Raw genomic sequence first — 8517 nt, forward strand, 5'->3', positions numbered from 1 at the left:
GGTGGTGACCTATGGGTTGTTTTAACATAAATATGTTTTATCTTTCTATACTTGATATTTATTTTTCTCATTGAGAATATACAAACTTCTACTTCTGGTAATGACTGATTAGGTAATTCAGATCAACCCTCCCAGTGAGAACAGCTACAAAAGCTGAATAAAATAATGATGATAACAATAAGTTTCTTTATTTTTATAAAGAAACTGAAGCCTTTCAGGGATTAATAAAGAATGACCAGGTCATGGTTTGGAAGAAAATATAATGCAGAAAGCTTAGTGTTTGGGGCTACTTTCTCCAGGGGCAATTTTCTAGTTCTGGAAGAGAGAGCTGAGAGTGTTAATAATACTCCAGACATTTTTGCCAGGGGAGTAAACTAAAGTTAAAGTTCAGGGACCACCACAGAGGAGCCCTGGTCACTTTCCTTGCCATGTGGACCTAGAAACCTGAATGGCTGCCTTAGGAGTAAGAATGAATAGAAAGTAGAGCAGCCCTGGAAGGCTCTGCAAACCAACTTTCAATCATCTCAATGTCTAAAACTGGCTCAAGTTCATCCTGAATTTCTAAAGCCCTTGATGCCTGCCAAGAGCATACATAACAGCTCCCTGGAGGAGGAAGATAACATAATCCAAGGCCTATGCTATTGGGTTTATCCTAAAAATGCAAAGCTTGGACTGGGCCTGACAGCAGTGTCTTCAGCAGCACCCAGTGCTAGATGTGCTGGAGGTGGCTGCCCTAGTGGTGGCAGTGTCACTGGTGTCAGCGGGATGGGGTGCTATGGTGGCAGTGGTGCCCACGGGTGATATGAAATTGCAGATTTCAAGGGGTTGAGGAATATGGTTTTGGGGCTACAAGTGTTACTAGGCTTTGCTGGATGAAATAAAAGTAGGCGCAAGCATGACCTCCTGAAGAGGGTGCTGCATTTACTGAAGGGCGGCTGCAGCCCTGTGGCTCAGATTGAAATCTGAGAATTATACAGACACGGACACCCACGGACTCTTGAAGGACTTTCTAATTTAGCCATAATCAAAGCATCCGTTTTCAATTTGGATGGTAGCTCATCACCTGTAGAGCCTGAGGAGGCTGTGGCTGGAATCCACATGTTGCCTTTCACTTTAGTTACACCTCATTCACAGTGCCTCCATTTGTTCTGTGTTGCATCCAGATACCTACTAAGCACACATTTCAGATGCAGCAGCCATCCCCCCAATTCCTCTTGTCCAGACTGCTGTGCAGTTAAAAACCTTGCCCCCTTTATGATGTTCCTGATGTTCTCATCAAGCCCATGAGTTCAAAGCAGTATTCAATAATTTCAAGAGAAGTTTTTATTTTTGGTCTGACATTTCAACTAGTTAGGGAGAGATGCATATGCAGAGATTTTTTTGCCAGTCGGTAGGAGAGATTATACAGTCCAAGTTCAGCAGAGACTTTGCTTGGCAGAAATAAGTTGTCCTCAGGAAGGTAACTATCCCAACAGTCTATGTATAAAAGTAAATGGGAAGCTTTTTCCTTTACCTGGCTACGCACCACCACCTAAAAATGAGATTGAACAGAGGCATCCTGGACACCCTTTGAACATTACATGATTAGTTAGGTTATTTTCAGTTGTGCCAAACCAGAGTTCCATTTCTTGGGCGGGCATCAGAAATTGGGAAATTAAAGAAAAACTTACTGCAGATCCTGATAGTGAAATCGCGACAGCTAACCTGCAGGTAGCCTTGATGTGCCCTCTAGGGAACATAAGGCTGACAATCCCACACTGAGCAGTGACTTGTACACACCTATAGTGTTTTGACGCTGCTCTTTATCTACAAATGCATGAGAAGGAGTCCACCTGGATTTGTCTTGTGTATGACAAAAATCAAAACAAAAGAAACTGCCTATGAAAGCCTAATTTTAGATGGGCTTTTTATGGAAATTCTCAGTGACTGTTCTGATGTGGATGAGATCAAATTCCAAGAAGATGGCACTTGGTGTCCAATGAGACAAAGAAATAAACTATGAGAGTATCCAGCCAGCCGTGTACAAAAATAGAAAGTTCAAGTGTCCTCAGTAAGCTTGATCAGTGATTAGACAATGAGGCAGCAAGAAGAAAGCAGATGTTATTGACTGAACAACAGAAAGCTCTTCTGATGAAAAGGAAGACCCTCCTCCCAAAAGGAAGTGCATCTCTAGTATGTCAGAAACAGAGGGCAGCCCAACCAAAGGGGTTCTCATGTATGAGGGTGCCCCAGGGTGATCAGCTGATCCTGCTGCTAGTCCACTTCCATGAACAGACTACACAGTACCATTCCACCACATGCCAATATCAAGCATGTCATCAGATTTGCCGGATTTGGATTTTCTTTCCCTTATTCCAGTTGATCCCCGGTCTCACCTCACCCTTAGCAGCCGGCATTACGTCCATCACTACCACCAGACCCCATGAAAGCAGTCCTCATGTAGTTCATGCAGCAGCAGGAGTGAGACAGGGTCATAGCCAGAGGTGGAAGGAACATTCCTGACATCGACTCATTGGACTAAAGGAGGACTCACTCGATGCGGGGAATCATTCCTCAAAACTGCTGTTTCTTGGATCTCTGGCCCGGAGAAGATACGTTTTTTGTAGCCATTAATTTGATATTTATTGAAACATCAAGTGGATTCTTTTGCTTTCTGAGAGATGAACACAAACTGCAGCAAGGACCAAATGATATACAGGACTTGTCTTATTCATGCTGTACTCTGAGCATCAGACATGTTCAGCCATAACTGTATCTTTTTGGGGGGTGGATTTCAATTTCATGTTACTGGATGGATTCTACAAATCAGTTCAATAAATTTTTGTTGTAATAAACAGCAATGAAATTATGTAAATGTTCAAGTAAATGTTTTTCTCTTAAAAGATGTAATCAATGATTCTAAAATGACAGCAACTTTTATTTAACCTGATGTGAAAGAAAAAATATATGGAAAGAAGCTATGTTTACCAAGTAAGTCCTTTCCACAGAGATTCATTCTATTTTGTTGAACTGATGAAGTCTTGATAAGTGGCCAAAGCTTGGGTTCCACATTTCCTCCTGACCCCAGCAAAGAAAAATGGTCTTTGTGTCACCCATTTTTCCCCTGGTTGTCATTTACACTTTGATATTGTTTGCTCCCGAATGCAGAGAGAAGGTCTAGGGTCTGGCTGCTCTTTATTAGTGAGTATGTTGAAGAACACTATCCAGATTCTACCCTGATATGTGTGTTATTTTTGGTAATTGAACATTCTCATTCTAGAGACTTCTACAAATTTGGGGCTTGCCTTCTCAAAAAAGAAATTCTATGCAGCCATTAAAGGAAATGTTTTTGGAGTAAGGTGGCTGGAATGTTTGTCAGAATTTTGTTCATACTGTTCAGAAATATTGAGAGCTTGGAGATGGTGAAGCACAAATTTAGGGGAGGTGGGAATAACAAAGTTTCATTTGTTCCTAAGAACTTCTTTTGCTCGTTTACTTTAAAGAATAATATTGTTGAAACTTCTCAGATTTTAGTAACAGTGACCAAGAAAGTATGTTTTAGATCTCTGATCATATTTAATGAAAAAGCAAATAGCAAGAGATAGGGAGGGCATCAGGTTTCCTCTTTCATTTTTTAAAAGAGAAATATTTCACTTTTTTAAAAGGAAATCTTTCCTGAAACCATGAAAGACAAAACAGAATTAGAAAATGTTTGAATTTAAGTAGGAAGAGGTTAAGAGGAGGGACATGACCCCCACTTTGAAAACCACAGTCTTATAGTGTGTGTTTGATTTTAAATCCCTCAGGAAACTGAGTTTTACCCTTAGAGAAACATTTTCATTCAAATTTTATATTCCTTTCGCTTCATTTGGCTTTCTAAATGTTTTCTGAGTTCTCAAAGAGTTAATACTTTCTCTACTTTAAATAAAATATGTTTTTTTTATTTAAGCTGTTTCTACTTTAAATAAAATATGTTTTTACTGATTTGAGAGAGAGAGGAAGGGAGAGGGAGAGGGAGAGAAACATTGATATGAGAGAAACATCAACATCCATTGGCTGCCTCCTGTATGCCCCCTGCTGGGGATCCAACCCGAATCCTGGGCATGTGTCCTGACTGGGAATCAAACTGGTGCATGGCCGATGCTCAACCACTAAGCCACACCAGCCGGGCTGTCTATTTTAAAGATAAAACCCTTTTTTGTAAAATGACTAATTTTCAAGCTGAAGTGCCCAGATGAAGAGTGTAAGGATAGAAAAAAAAAGGCATTTCTTTTTCTTTGCTGCGCCATTCCACAATTTGTGAGAAGTACCTGGTAATTAAACTCCAAGATTGTTAGCTCCTCTGAGTCAAACAGCCAGCCTCTGTTTAAACTGCAAGACAAGGTACTCTCCTCCATACATACCCCTCCTCCCTGCTGGTTTTTTGTTTGTTTGTTGGTCTGTTTGTTTACAATTCAGGGAAAGTAGTAGAAAGTTCCTTGCCCCCGTTCCCCTTCAAACAAGCCTCTTTTGAACTCTTCATAACTTTTGCTCTAAGAATGTTTTGCAGGCTTTGCAAAAATACTGATAAGACACCTCCCTATGACATCTGCCAGGATTGTCTCCTGAAGAGCTAACAAACTTTTCAAAGATGATCCCCCTGATGTCTGTTCAATTTCAGCCCCCAAATCCTCCTCCCTTCCTTGTCACCTAGCCAAGGCTTTAAGCCTTAAAGTTTAAGGGGAGGGGGGCAGCTTTTGTTCTTTACCTTGGTCCCTTCCCTTTGGGGAAAGAAAAATAAACTTTCTCTCTGTATTTCTCTTCTTTCAGTTGTGAATTCATTCTTTCACAGCCCTTGTCACCAGCCAAACCCTACCAAAGAGCACCAATTTCAGTGAGAAGCGGACGCATTACTTCAGGGTTGGTGCACTCCAGGGAGCTGACGGATCAGTGCTTGGTTTTTACACCTTCTCAAGTTTTCATGGCCTCTGTGCACCTTTTGTGCTGACTGAAGCTCATATGATTCTCTTTGTTGTCCCTTCTTTGGCTACATCATCCCCTTCATGCATTACCCTTTTTGGAGAGCTGCTTATTATTAAAAACATGGAAAATAAACTTCTTGCAATACTTGAGCCATTGTTGCCAGTTCTATCTTGTCATTAGATTTCTAATCCACATTACAGTCTTTTGGTCCAGATACATAATTTCTTCATAATAAAATTTTGTTGCTGCTTTAAAAACAGATATAATTTCTGCTAACTTTGTAATCATATAGAAAAAGTAAATTGATTTGTGTGTATAATTTGTTAACAAAGAAATGATATATATTTACCCTTTAAATTCTCAGAAATTCCTCTTCCAAATTTAACTGAGTTTTATAAGGTAAAAGAAACGTTAATAGATATTAGTTCATTTACTTGGTTCTTATAATGGACACCTCTATGCTTTTATAATTGTGATTTGTTTCTTTTTGATATTTTTATGTGTTCGGTTTTAATGTGCATTTTTGGTGCTCTCCATGGAAATTACATATAAATTTTTAATTTATCATGCAAAAAAATAAAAATACAAAATAAATAAAAATGCAAAGTTGGTTTAACAACGAAAAGATCAATTATGTGATGCAATTTTAACATAATTAAGGGAAATTGTATTATCTACATAGATACAAAATATGTATTTAATAAAAACATCAGCAACCATTAATAATTTTTAAAACTCCTAATAACATAAGGAAATGGGGAACTTTCTGAATCAGGTAATGGATATTCTCAACAAACCTACTATAAAAATTATACTAATGGTGAAATATTGAAAGTTCCCCCATGTTATCATCATTTCTATTCAACATTATCCTTTAGGGTCAAGCCAGTACAACAAGAAAAGAAAAATAAATAAAAACTGTAAAAATTATAAAGGAAGAAATACAATCAAGTGAACAGAATATGAGAAATAAATGAAATTTAACTCCTACTTCACACCATATTTTAAACCAGTGGTTTTCAAGTGAGGGTAATTTTGCCCCTCCGTGGAACATTTAACAATTCTTGAGACACTGATTGTCATGACTGGAGAGGGGCTCTGCAATTAGCATCTAGGGAGTAGAGGCTAAGTACACTGCTAAATAACCAACACTGCTCAGGACAGCCCTTCAAAAGAATGAGTTATCTGGTCTAAAATGCCCATGGTGCTGAGGTTGAAAACGCTTACGTTAAATCAACTCTAGGTGTCCTGTAGATATAAAGGGGAAAAGTAAATTTGAAAATCTAAAAATAAATAAATTAATTAATAAGAAAAGTAAAGCAAAAAAGCTTCCAGATAATACAGGATAATATATCCTGGACCTTGAAATAGGTAAAGACTGTTTAAACAGAAAACCCAAAGCATCAACAATGAAGGGAAATATTGGTAAAATAAACTACATTAACATTAAGAACTTCTGTTCAAAAGACACTCTGAAAGGAGTAAAGAGTAGAAGATATTTACAATACACATAAAAATCCAAGGACTTTTAGCCAAAGTATATAAAGAACCTATACAAGTCATTAAAAAAAACAAGACCCATTGACAATAGACTTGAACTTCATAAATGAAGATATATAAATGATCAATAAATTTATAAAAAGGTGCTCAATCTCATTATTAATTTTTAAAAGCAAATTAAAACTATAATGAGATACCACTATTCTACCACCAGAATGACTAAAATTAAAAAAATTGGCAATACTATCCTGGCAAGGACATGGAAAAACATGAACTCTCATATACTGCTAGCAGGCAAATGTTCTTACAACTCTATCCACTGAGCAAAACTGGCTAGGGCTAAATTCTATTTCTTAAACAGGTGTGTTAATTTTGTGAAAATGCATTAACTGTATAATTTGTGCATTTTTCTTTATATACATTATACTATACTTCAATATACAGTGGTAAAAAAATAAGTGCAAATAAAATAAAAGGAAGAAAATAATAATAATAATAATAATAATACAAAATAAAAGGGAAAATAATAATAATAATAATAATAATAATAATACCAGTACTTACTGAAATAAAAAACAAATGCACAACATAGAAAATTAGTTGGTTCTTTGAAAAAAAATTCTAGGATAAATTAAGAAAAAGGGCAAAGGTATAAAGAATCAATTTGGGGAATATGAAAGAGATCATCAATACAGACCCACCAGAAACATGAAAAATCTTAGGAGATATTATTAACTTATGACAAACAAAATAGGACCAGAGGCATGGATACATGGAACAGACTGACAGATTTCAGAGGATGGGAAGAAATCAACCAAAGAATATATAGGTATATAACCCATGGACACAGACAGTAACATGGTGAAAACCTAAAGGTGGCAGGGACAGGGTGGAGGGAGGCAAAAGGGAGGGAGGGAGGATATCTGTAATAGAGTCCACAATAAATGCCATAAAAGTAATATGCAATAGCTCTGAATACTATATTTTTTTAAAGAATGTCAATTCTTCCCAATTTAGTCTATTGTTTCAACTCAATCCCAAACTCCCAGCAAGTTATGCTGAGGTATCAACAAACTGATTCTAAAGTTCATACGGAGAGGTGAAAGACTAACCAACACAACATTTAAAAAGAACAAAATCAGAGGGCTGACACACTACCAAACTTCAAGATTCACTAAAGAGTTACAAGCAGTCGAGACAGTGTGGTATCAGTAAAAGAATAGGCAAGTAGAGCCATGGAACGGCATAGAGAGCCCAAAAACAGACCCACACAAATAGTTAACCAACCTTTGACAAAGAAGCAAAGACAATTCAGTGCAGAAAGGATAGCTTTTCAACAAATGGTGCTAAAATAACTGGACTTCCACATGCAAAATATAAATAAATCTAAATGCAGACCTATACCTTTCACAAAATTTAACTCAAAAGGAATTAGACCTAAATGTAAAATGCAAAACTATAAAATTTCTAGAAGATAACATGAGAAATCAAGGTTTGGTGATGAGTTTTTAGATATAACACCAAAAGTTTGACATATGAAAGAAAAACTGGTAAACTGGACTCCATTAAAATTTTCTGCTCTGTGAAAGATACTGTTAAAAGAATAGACAAGCCACAGACTGGAAAAAAAGTATTTGCAAAACAATCTGATAAAGAACCAGTATCCAAAATAGTATACAAAGAACTCTTGAACTCAATAAGAAAACAAACAAACCAATTTAAATACAGAGAAAGATCTGAACAGACAATTATCAGTGAAGATATACAGATGGCAAATAAGCATATGAAAAGATGCTCAAATTTATGTCATTAGCAAACTGCAAATTAAAATGAGATCTCACTACCCACATATTAGAATGTCTGAAATCTAAAAACTGACAATAGTAAATGCTGATGAGGATGTGAAGCAACAGGAAGTCTCATTCATTGCTGATGGGAATGAAAAATAACCACTTTGGAAGACAGTTTGGTAGTTTCTTATAAAACTAAACATACTCTTACATAGCAGCCATGCTTTTTGATGTTTACCCAAATTAATTAAAAACATATTTCCACACAAAAACCTGCACATAGATG

General features: G+C 36.8%; 1 pseudogene; it reads left to right on the plus strand.

Annotated features, from left to right (window-relative positions):
• Positions 1-8517, plus strand: part of LOC107182207 — a 59915-nt pseudogene that overhangs the window by 38497 nt on the left and 12901 nt on the right.

This window comes from Myotis davidii, unplaced genomic scaffold (genome assembly GCF_000327345.1).
Source record: "Myotis davidii unplaced genomic scaffold, ASM32734v1 scaffold73, whole genome shotgun sequence".
Classification (NCBI taxonomy): Eukaryota; Metazoa; Chordata; class Mammalia; order Chiroptera; family Vespertilionidae; genus Myotis; species Myotis davidii.